Genomic DNA, 12481 nt, shown 5'->3' on the forward strand with positions numbered 1-12481 from the left:
TCCTCTCCACACACCAGCTTCCCCTGTAGTGCGAGCATGGTCGAGTGCACCGGTGTGAAAAGTGGGTAGAACCCGGAGAACCACAGAAAGTCACAGATGGAAAGGGAGTGATTGCAGTGGGTGAGAACTAAATGTAACTGAACGAATAATGCACACAGAGGCAGCTATTATATGCAGGCGATATACCCCAGGGACCTGAATATAGGTTATCAAAGATTTGATTGACAAAACGCCCTGGTATGCAGCATTTTTGTATGTGCAGTAATTGCTTGGAGTTGAGATTGAAGTTATTTTACTATTTTAAGTCAAAGCACTGACTGGGTGACAATTTACCAAATATTGCCACTACACATATTGAGTTGTGGGTTTCTAGTCCACACTATCTTCCTGAGAAAGCCTTAGAACACTCTGCTAATCACCTTTTAGGATCACGTGCTTAAGGCTTACTTGGCCTGCAATGTTAGGTCTAATAGCATGGAGGCCTTAGGACAACAGAGGCAAAAAGTCTCCCATAACACAATTAGAACTCAGCCCTTTCCTACCCGGAGACCCCCACAAGTTCCCATGATAGAGGCAACAGATAATAATAGAGGAATGAGTGTATTTTTAATCAGTAATAATGAACAGGAAAAAAGTGGGACCTTCTAAGTACAGCACTAATTTTAAAATGTATGTCACCAGTTCCACTTGTCCACCAAGTTCGTAAATATATCTACCTCAAAATTATGTAGAGGCCACTTTATATATGTTTATCTAATAGATTAAATTGGAAAACATGCATTGCCATTTCCAGACCACAAAACAATATACAGTGCATAACTTATTAACAATGGTTTGGCAGGCAAATTGCGATTCATTTTACATGGCTGCACCACTCTAATTCATATGCATTACACAAGCCCTTTAGATTCAAGAAGGTAAACATAAAGTATTGGTTGTATGTAAGGATATCATATACAAAAATATTGTCTGACATAAATACTATCTCCTTCATATTATTTACAAAAATATCACCCCATTTGATCTAGATTTTCTTTTATTAACTCCAGTAAGAAGAACTGTTTGAAGAAGGTATTTGGGACACAAAGTTTATGTTAGACAACATTCTGGCAATAGCCTGAGGGAACACCAAATAATCATATTGGAGTCCTGAAGATGGCATGAAATGCAGATCTCTTCCAAGACTGAAACATATGCAAGTTATCCCTCAGAAAGCTAGTTTGCGTTCCATTCTGTAAATCTGCTTGAACAGTGGATTATAAACTTACAGTTTTTTTAATTCCAATACACCATATGATTAATAACTTCCACCAACTAAGTAAACTAATTACTTTTATTTTCATGTATTTTCTCACTCAGTGTATATAGTTTGATGCTATGCTTCTGATTACATACAAAGCATTTAATATTTCTATATCAAATTAAAATTATTTGTACACATATGATGCATTTGCTTCCATACACTGATATGAACACTCTTTACTATTGATAATACAAAAAGCTAAAATAGATACACAGTTGTGAATTCAGTTAGTAGTATTAAGCGATCCATCTACTTCCTAAGTAACAAGTTATCTCAGTGAGCCATTTTCTTGGATGTCACATATTCTGCCTTGCAGATAATAATGCCGGCAGAGCCTTTGTAATATCTGTGATTTATTGCAACCTTTCACTGAACATGAATGTATCTTTTCTCATGGGTGGAATGTATACAGAAGGCTTGTGATTTCTTTTTTATTCATGACCAGCAGTGTTGTAATATTAGCGTTATTCAGGTCAATGTTTCATTTTGAAGAGGGCTTCAGATCAATATACCTATATACTTTACACGGCCTGAAAAATATATTTAGCAATTTCTTGATCATGTAAAAATGTCAAATGGAAGAAGAAGAGGCTGAAGTCATGTTCAGAAAACTGCAACATTTGGTGTGAATTTTTTGTCTGGTGGTAACAGGAGACACAGTATCTGAGCTCCATTTGAGTAAGAGTTATCACAATGTAATGTTTAACATCACAGTTTGGTTTAAGAATATTTTTTGAAAATCTGAGCCTTTGATCTGCTGAAAGTTTGTCTAGCTAAATATTCCACTTCTACCAAAACATGTTTAGTGAAGTATAGCTTGACATAAAAGCAGAGATGTCTATCCAAGATGTGTTTAAAAAATGAATAGTTTGAGTCCCCTCCCATTGGCCAAGGAGGGCAAATGCTGTGTCTTGTTTGATAGCAGTTTTAACATGCCTGCTTAAGTATCTGTAACTGCTAAGTCTATCAAAGTTTGAAGTTTCTGCAAGCTTCTGATTTTCTTATCCCCTAGGGTCATGGGGCCAAACCTTAGCATTGACCCATCCTGACTATGGGACAGCCGTGTTTCCATTGATAAAAGTTTCTACCGAGAAAATTCCTACTAGTGCAGAAGGTTGCAGCTTGAATCCTGAAATGATCCTCTAACCCTGTGTCTACCAGTGTGTCCAGCAATATGAAGAACCTTAGACACCACAAGTTGCACATGTGAGAATATTTAAAAGCAGTAACTTTAAAGGAATTAAATCGAAGGTTGGGTGAAAACAGGCTAAACACGTAGATTTGCTCTATTATGTATATATGTCTTCTTTCTGTTGACCAGAAGTGATTTCAAATCAATAAGTGCAAAAAAGAGATTGTAATAATATTTCATGAACACAACAGTAATGCAGATTAAATTCATGAAGTGGGCCTTATACTACATTGAACATACCATCTCTAAACTGCAGTGACTACAAGTAAAATACAATTTCAGTACACATTATCTAGGATAGTTGCGGCACTCCTTTAATAATCAAGCTTCCCTACCAAATTCTGCTGAAATTAAATTGATAATCGTAATGCTAATTTAGAAGTGGTACTTACATGACAATCTTGAGCAGTATCGCAGTTCAAATGGCAATGCACCTTTTGCAAATCTTCAGCAAGTGATATTATCCCGGTTGTAATTTCTTTGAAACTACTCAGATCAATATTAGGCATAACATTTTGCCTCTTCAATCCCACATTATTAATTTCGTCCAGGTGCTGATTGTGGAGTGTTTCCCGAGCTCGCTTGTGAACTGTGGTTAGGTCCTTCAGAAGTGCATTCCATTCACTAGTTGACTCCTGTTTCTCCCACCTTTCTACTCCCTGTAAAGAGAAGTATATTCTGTTGGGTTACTTTTAACTCAGATGGTCATAAAAATTAACCATGTATCATGTATATTAAAATGTAGGTGGGCCTGACAAAATGTGACTTGGAGTTAAATGGTAAATCAGTTTGCTTGATGATTAGGTACAGACAGAGAGAACATTTTGGGAGTTGAGCACAACCTACTACTGGTACTGTAGATATAATTCTAAATTCTACTCAGAAGGCAGCCCTTCAGCAACATGGAGATGCATCACCTTCATAGGCCACTAAAACTGACATTTATTGCATGCACCTATTTTTTTTATGAAAGTCGAAATATTTACCTGATGATGTTTTGTAGTGTAGCTCCTATTTTCCCAATAGGCTCTGCGCATTGGAATAGTACCTACAGCAGTAAAGGCCTAGACCAGACGTTAACTAGGTCTACTACTGTCGATACTAGACTTAATTTTTGGGTTTGCCAGCTAAGCTCAGAGTTCGCTAGAAACTTTCTCGAATGTTCAAGGAAGGAATTAACTCCCCTGATTAGACAAGAAGGGATTTAGTTTCTGACAACCATAGAACATGACAACTTTGCTCTCCCCTAATCAAGAGTCAATCTCGAGAGTCGTGTGAGCACAAGGCAATTATTTTACTCAGTCAGTACGTGCATTCTTAGTCTCATCAGAATGTAGAGAAAAGGAAGAGACGGGCGTGTTCAATAAAAAGGTGTTATTTATTGATCAGTCTCTTTTCTCATACATGAGAAATGGATCGATATTATTGCAATACTTATAGTTAAGTAAAGTGCATACATTAAAAGCAATAGTATAAAATAATACTGTAAAAACATTGATATGGTTTCTGAGCCATATGATGTTTAAAATGATTAAAATATATTTACATACACATATACATTTGACTAAACGTACTCAACTGGTGTTTCTAAATACGCCTACCCCGTGTACCTGACCTAAGTCTAATGCGTGGGCGGGAATAGAAAGTTACAGTTTAAGTTAAGTTTGTTTTTGCCAAGTGAATAACTAAAGAATTCTCTGTGAGGGGTTATTCAGTTCTGTACCTGGAATTTAGGATGGATGAGGAATAGTATCTCTTTCTCTGCTCTCGATATTCCAGGCTGCCTGCGAGGGCTGCCCAGAAACGCCGGTGCTGGGTCTCTCGGCTTGAGATAGCAGCGCGTCTCTCAGCGCGTCAGGAAGGCGGGGCTGCTGCCAGCGGGGTCTGCTTCTGCTCTCGGCTTCGGCAAGTATGGCTGCTCCGTCTTGTCACCACGCGTGTGTTTGCATAGGGCAAGGTCGGCAATATTTATACCTTAAAGGTGCCGAGATTGACGTAAGGATGGACACAGATACGTCAATAAAGATGTCATACGACTTGCTCGTTAGCACATTCTTTACTAAAGTTCTCTGTGAAATCAAAACAATGGCCGCACGGATTATCCAGGTTGTCATAGGTTTGATTTGTTATGAGAACGTCGTATGCCTTATCAGGGGCTGGAGGAATGTCGCTTGTCTAATTAGATCTCAAGCGTTATGACCTAATCAGATAACACGTTCCTGTGCCGTAGTGTGACTGCGTCAGATAACGGTATCTGCATCATGGGGGTTTTCTTGCCTCATGGGCTGACTGTTAGTTAACTTGATAGTTAGTTTAACCAGAATAGGGTCAGGAATAGGGGGACTGATTCAGAACCTATAGAAATACACGACACCCACTCCACGCTAACTATGGTCATATCTACTAATCTATGCATAGTATAACATAGTACAACATACTATAGAGTATAGTGTATACCTTACCACCCCAAAATACATAAATGCATTTCGAAATTTTCAAATATACTGAAAAATTGCAGTCATATATATTGTATGCACTTAAGCTATGAATTAAATGCAAAAGTAAACACGCATTTTTATGCATTATTGCTTATTGGTATATGAGAAATACACATGAAATGGCTCTTAATATGGCTATACAGAAAGGAAGTTCGAGACCATTTCATCACATAATAAAATATTTGTGAACATACCAGCGAGCAGCTAAAGTCTATAAAGTATCTAAAAATAGAAATTTTAGTTCTCTAGGAATAGTTTCTTACTTTAAGCAGAAGATCAGTGTCCCGGGAAAAAAATATGTAGAAAAATATTTTAAGGGGCTTGCTGAAAAATATTGCTGTCCGTGAGCTGGAGTGAAATTGTTCATGTAACTTTATTTTTAAACTTGAAGGCCGAATTCAGGGAACGCCGTGTGCGAGTTTACTCAAAAGTCTCTATTTCTGTTCTGGAGAGAACATCATATCATTCAGGCTTTCGAAAAAACTGTCAACAGCTTCATGGGAAAGTTCCACTAAGTCGGAAATAGGGGTAACCATGCATTCGTGCGCATGATTGTCTCCATTGACATTCTGATTCGCATTGCTGACAGAAGGTCGTACCTGTTCGATGTTGCTTTCATCTTGAACTTCACTACTCTTCAATCGTAGTGGTGAAGATTCCAGGAATGCCGTCATCAGGATTGGCAGCCTTTGAGGGCAGCACAAAGCGTGAACCTTGGTAGGAACCAACAGTGTATCTGCATCCACTGGCGCATCCGATTGTAGCGTCAGACAGGTGTCTAACACGCATTCTTCTCCGCATAGCAGACACCTTAGTACAGGTAAAACACACCTTTGCCACATTGGTCGAAATGATAGAAACCAAGTCATGTTCAGGTCTCTAAGCCGGGAGAGTCCCAGGATTTTTGATATCTGGTCCCGGTATCCAATGGCTAGGATCGTATCTTCCATTGTCGCGAGAGTTTGATCTGTGACATGGGTTGCCATAACGAAAAATAAGGACTAGGAATAGGATTCCTGCAATTAGTCCCAGGATCAGGGGAAGTCCGCCAAAAATCGAATGGAAGAAATCTGGAAAAATACCCAGTATGGCTTTGAATGGTGTTAATGCCATCGAAAATACTGTCTTAAATACCTTTGAGACCCCAGTGGTATCAGAAATATTTAAGATTTCGCTCAGGATTTCCGCGAAATGTACAGGGGAATTAGTCGATAATAATGTATGTATCTCTGCAGTCGTCCTTGCGACTTGTAGATCATACGTTTCTTTTGATGACGTGAGCCTTGTAGGCGTCTGAAGAAGCACTGTTTTCATTCTGCTTAAAGTATCTATTCGAATAGAAGTAATTTTCAAACTGGGCCATGCCCTTGCCTCCCTGTCTGGAAAGGAGCTGGGGAATAAAGAACGTCCACAGCACTTGACCTTCGCCGTTGTAGTTACTAGATAAGGAGTCCCGGGCATAAGACTGCAACATCTGCGGTCTACAATAAGAATGTAACTCCCATTATAGAGTCTTTGAAAGAATGGTTCTATTTCAGTTGCAGGTGCGCCTTGCTGGTGACATGAAAGGTTGTATGAATTCCCTTCACAGGCTCCATGCAAACTAATTCCGTTACACAGAAGCGTGCCGCTTAGTGACATAGCACAATTGTTGCCACTAAGAAACACTTTCTGTCCTTTATTACTGACACATGCATGTGAATAGGGCAGGTTCCAAGTTGTTTTAAGGTACCCTTTTCCCAATTTCTCGTACATGCCAGCCTGTATATATTTTTGGCAGTATTGAAACCTGAAGGTTGAGATTGGAATATTTATGATTCCGTGGATTATACATTCACTGACAGGTCGTTCTGACATTGTCAACGGTAATCTTTCTAGTTTTTCAATGCTCAAGATTGTATAATCAGCACCCTTTTGCGCCATACCGATTTTTCTATCAGTAAGGTTAAAGATTTGGAATAGTGACGTTGTGTTGATTAAACGCCAAGGCACATAGCCTGAACGCAGATTTTGTAACGTCCAGCCAAGCTGTACAATAGAACGCAATTGTGACTGACCATGTTGTAATAACAGTAAGTCTTGCGATAATATATCGATTGCTGAAGACACAATGCTGTCCAATGAAAAAATTCTGGAGGACAGAGTCATTAACCCATTGTCCACTACAGAAAGTGATTTTTCCAAATTAATACGGTCAATTTCCCGTATTCTTTCTGCTGTCTCAATTTGAGTAACCTTCCAGGCCTCATTGTATGCTGCATATACAGAGGCTGCTATGAAACGCTTTTGACGCTGTTTGCGTGGTCCCAGTATGAAATCACGCAAGTCAGCACCATCAGTAAGTAAAGTTAGGTGTTGCTTAATTTCAGGCAGTGTGGAAGTCTGTAGCCATTGAAGGCATAATTTGCCCACACTGTAGGTTGTTATTATCCCTGGGTGATGTCTTTGGGGATATCTAGGGTCTGGCCTGGTCATTTTGAAACCCTGTGTTTTATTCAGGAATCTATCTTGACAGTTATTTGTATCTGTGGGCCAGATCAACCATTGTTTCCAATCAGGATGTGTTCTGTTTTGGTTTAATATATGGTTTACGTCTATCTCTTCATCTGTATCAGAGTTATTGCTAAACATTGTTGGCTTTGGAATAGACGGTTTATTTAAATCTTTGATTTTGGCTAAGCCAAGACAGGTGGTTTGTTGAACAGTGTCATTTAAAAATATCATTTGTTCTGGGATCATGCAGGCTCTTAACAAAGCTTCTAAACCCTGTACTTGCCAATCTTTTGTACCCCAAACACTTTTCAAATCAACATTTTTGTCCCAATAATCAAATCCAAAGGTATTCATTTTTTCAAGGAATGAATCTGAATATATCAATTTTGTGTTGGTTATCATGGTTTTCATCCCTGTCTTGTTTGACAATTTAAAATAAAATGTTTCAGCATTACTTGTGTTAAAACCTGAAAAATATGAATATTTGTCATAAATGGTTCTTGAGCTCCCTTTTGGAGGTGTAGCACAATGTTCCCATTGATTATAATTTAAAACATTTCTAGGTTGTGCAGATTTATGCAAAAAATGGTTACCATAATGGTTATAGCAATACATACTATCATAATTTATAGAACCTTGCAAATAATCATGTTTTGTAAATTTAGCAGACATTACTAAGTCAGACATCATGTTGTTAATACTTTCGAAGTCCCAATCATCAGCAAATGAGTTTGGTTTTGCAAAGTCACTCAAGGAGATCTTGATTTGGTGTGGATATTTCAGGATCTCGACCGGACCATAAATTTCATAGTCAGTGTTGTCCCAGGCTACCCCACCAGGTATAGGATTGGCTGTGAAGTTGGCTGAAGAAAGTTCTCTTTTCTCGACGTGTGAAGATGTGTGTGGTTTGAGGACCAAGTTGATGTTCTGACTTGCTGTGTCCATTTTAGCATATTTTCCCTCAATGAAGCGTCCCAAAGTAAATACCATGATGAGCCAAAGTATGAGGATAAATGCACCAAAACCCACCCAAAATTCAATCCATGGAGAAACCAGATATGTTTCTTTCAGATGTTTCAAAAGTTCCTTAGCTTTGTCTTTAAAGGATTTTGATGATGGCTGTGTCTTTGATTCACTGAAGCCGTCAGAGGAATCATCGAAGTTGATGAAGTAACCGGATGCAGTTCTGTCAATTGTTCCAATTGGTTCAGGATTTCTGTTTTTTGCATTTTCACTTGGTACTTCAGTATAGATTGGTGTGTCTCTGCTAAATGTCTTCATTTGGGTTTTCAGAGGTCTGAGTTCTATTGCATTGTTGCATAGTCCTTCTTGTTCTTCTTTAGGCGTTTCAAATGTGATGAGCCTTTTTGTTAGGACCTCTGTGCTGGTAGCAAACCTTGGTGTTCTGCTACTTATTGGGAGTCCACTTGGCCTACTGTTTGTTATCGGCCACATGTTGTGGTTTTACCAGGTCGATGGATACAACTCGGTTCTCCTTTTTTCCAGCAAGTGGCGGTAGTACAACTGATCTTGTCCCGTTGACAGACAAGACAGGAACTGCTTTTCTGTAAGAAGGCCCAAATTCCTTCTTTACCGCGATCTTCTCCCTGACTAGATCCCCGACTTTTGGAATCCAGACAGGTCTTGCTGGGACAGGTGGTGATTCTTCAGTGGTCGTTGGCTGTTGTTTCAACTGTATGTTGCTCAGGTCTTTTCTTGTTTTGTTTAAGTCCTGCAAAATAGCCAAACGGTCTTTGACATCAAAGGTTTTTTCTATTACCACTGAAGTCTGACTATCAAGGTCAGAGATCAACATCCTAGTTCCGAATAATAATTCGTACGGACTGAATCCCTTCAGAGAATTTCTTGGCAAGTTATTTAGACTACGTTGGACACTTATTAGATGTTTGACCCACCCAGCTCCCGAACCTAATACCTTTGCCGTTATAGATTGCTTTATGTCACGGTTTTTTCTTTCAACAATTCCGTTCCCCTCAGGGTGAAATGGACAAGAGTACCGCAATTGCACGCCCATGCTGACCATGGCCTCCTTATAAGCCCGAGAGCTAAAAGCAGGACCATTGTCCGAATGCAGCATGCCATTTGCGTATGTGCCGATAAAGACTCGCAAATCTTTTATAACAGTTCTGGCGTCAGCCGTTCGCTGGGGCCACATCCATATGAATCTCGTGCATGAATCCACTGCGACCAAGATATATTTATAGTTACCATCCCTTTGTAAGGGACCGCAGTGGTCTAGATAAACACAGGCTAATGGTTTATCCGAGATTAGAAGGGGCGTCTGTGCTGGACGTCTCACCGTTGATACTTTCATTTTTTGACATATTTCACATGCTAGAACATAGTTCCTTGTTTGTCTTCTCATTTGTGGCCACCAGTATCTCTGTTTTAATAATGATACTGTGGCTGAGACGCCAGCATGAATAGAAGCAAGCCCTTCGTGTGCCGCTATTATTAGTCCTAACCTATGTTCCATGTTTGGAATTGCCCTATCCCCCACTCCAGGGATTCGAGCAAAAGGAACATTGTTTGCATCAGTTATGTAGGAGTATTTTACTGGAAAGCCTTTAGGGAGTGGTTCTATCGAATCCTTTTCTGAAGCGCTGACAGCTTGTAAAATTTCGCTGTCTATTTTTGTTTTTGACCGGGTGACGGCAGCTACGGAAGCCATTTGCACAGCTGCCTTCGCGGCCTCATCAGCCAATGAATTCCCTGCAACGTGAACGCCATCACGTTGATGACTCAGTGTATGTATCACGTGAGTCTTTGGTAGTTCTTTTTGTAAAAGAGCTACTTGTTCCCAGAGCATTTTATGCTTGATTGTGCCACCTTTCGCATCCCTGAATCCGTTCTGAAGCCAGATCTGCAAGTATTCATTATAAGATTGAACGCAATAATACGAATCGCACACTATGAATGTGGGGAATTCTCGATCGGTATTTTCAAGCGCCATCTTGAATGCTAGTAGTTCAGCTCGCTGAGCTGTACAATCTCCTAGGGATTGTGTTTTAGTGAGGGTTGGTTTAAATTTCCCTTCGTGCCAACGACCTTTAACAATCGCGCACGCAGCACTGTAAGCTTGTTTACCCCCTACTGCGGGTTGTGCTGATCCGTCTGTATATATTATACAGCCGTAGTGATCTAGAGGCAGAATTTCGGTTGGCGGAGGACATTCAAATTCATATTGGAGAAATTCTTGTGTTTTTAAGTAAGGATCAAATTCGTACACCACGTCTGTTGCAGCAAGAGAGTTAGCCCATTGTATCCATCTCGGATGGAGTGCTTTAGCATTTGGAATGCTTGCCTTTGTTACCGCCTCTAAGGCTGGTATTGGTGTCACGATTACTATTCGTTTACCTTGTGCCAGGGCTCGCTCTTTTGCTATAGCTGTCTGTGTTGCTGTAAGAATTTTTTCCGTTGGGCTAAATTTCATTTCAGCCTTAGTGTACAAGTGTGATTTAAATGCAATTGGTACGTTTTCTCCCTCATTAGAGGTCAGGTATGTGAATCCGCATCTCCCTGGGATGACTCGGATCACAAGGTTGCGTGTGTTATCACGTGTTTCTAATTTTGTTTTAATTAGCATGTCTGTTTGTAAGGATCTCAAAATTTCTGTGTGTGTTTGAGTCCAATTGGATCTTTTAAAGTCTGGTTTAATTAGATCATAAAGGGGTTTGACCCTTTCTGCGTAATTTGCAATGTATGTTCTTCCGAAATTTAGGAAGCCTAGAATTGACTGTAGGTTTTTTAGTGTTTTAGGAGATTGGATTACGGCACATTTCTCTAGGAAATTGTCTGCCAGGCTTTTGCCTTCACTTGATAACTCATATCCTAAGAATAGGACCGTCAGATGGGCAATTCTGGATTTTTTAAAGTTGAATTTGTAACCCTCTGCAGCGAACCCAAGTATTATGGTGTTCACCCTTTTCAAGTGAGTCTTCAAGTCATCATCTGTTAAGTAAATGTCATCGACATAAGATAATGCTTCATCATCATATAGTTGTAGTAATTCTGTTACTCTCTCTGAGAATACCCCCGGGCTGTTCTTGTACCCCTGGGCTAACCGACAGAATTGTTTTTGAGTGCCATTTACTGAGAATGCAGTTAAATATCTGCTCTCTGGTGCTATGTTTTGACAAAAGAATCCATTGGAGATGTCCAGGGTTGTTTTGTATTTTTTGCGCACTATGTTATTCATTAGTGCAGCACTGTGTGAGTTTTGCACTGCAAAGGTTTTGCAACATGTGTTAAGGTGTCGGTAATCCAAAACTAGACGATATGAATTGTCTGGTTTGGAGACCGGAAACAAAGGATTGTTCATTTGTGAGGTGCAAGTTTCAATCACCCCCTGGTATTCTAGCTGATCTAGTATTTCATTTACCTGTTTTTTAGCTTCTTGCTTAATTGGGTACTGCCTTTGTGCAGTAGGTTGTGATTTTAACTGGATTTTGTGAGGAGGAGAATCCTCATCCCATCCTACATGATTTTTATATAAAGCAGGTGCTAAGGCCACTGCCCACTTTCTAGCAAGTGTGTATTTTTTATGAATCGGTATTTGATTCGAGAAGGCAGGCATAATTACTTCTTAGCCATGAGGGCACTCCCTGACAAACTCTGGTGGCCAGTCTTTTTCAGCTAGAAGGATGTCATAGCCTTTGGAGAGGTTATCCCAAAATAGTCCCCTTATTTTCCTAGTCTTATCTCCCTCTATACGTAATGTTATCTCGTATATCTTGTGGGGCTTGCTAACTCTGGTGTCTGCAGTTTCCACTTGAAGGTATTCATTCGTGTCCACTGTCTCCAGATGATTCATAAGGACTTTGCGAGCTATGCTCACCTCTGCTGCGCTGTCTAGCATTGTCTGAGCCCACTCTCCGTTTTTCAGTTGTGTCCTCAGTATTCTCGGCATTTTTAACTACCTTGATACTGGCTACCTTCTTTTTTGGAAATTGTAATTTCTTTTTTTGTTGAGCA

This window comes from Lissotriton helveticus, chromosome 3_1 (assembly GCF_964261635.1).
Source record: "Lissotriton helveticus chromosome 3_1, aLisHel1.1, whole genome shotgun sequence".
NCBI lineage: Eukaryota > Metazoa > Chordata > Amphibia > Caudata > Salamandridae > Lissotriton > Lissotriton helveticus.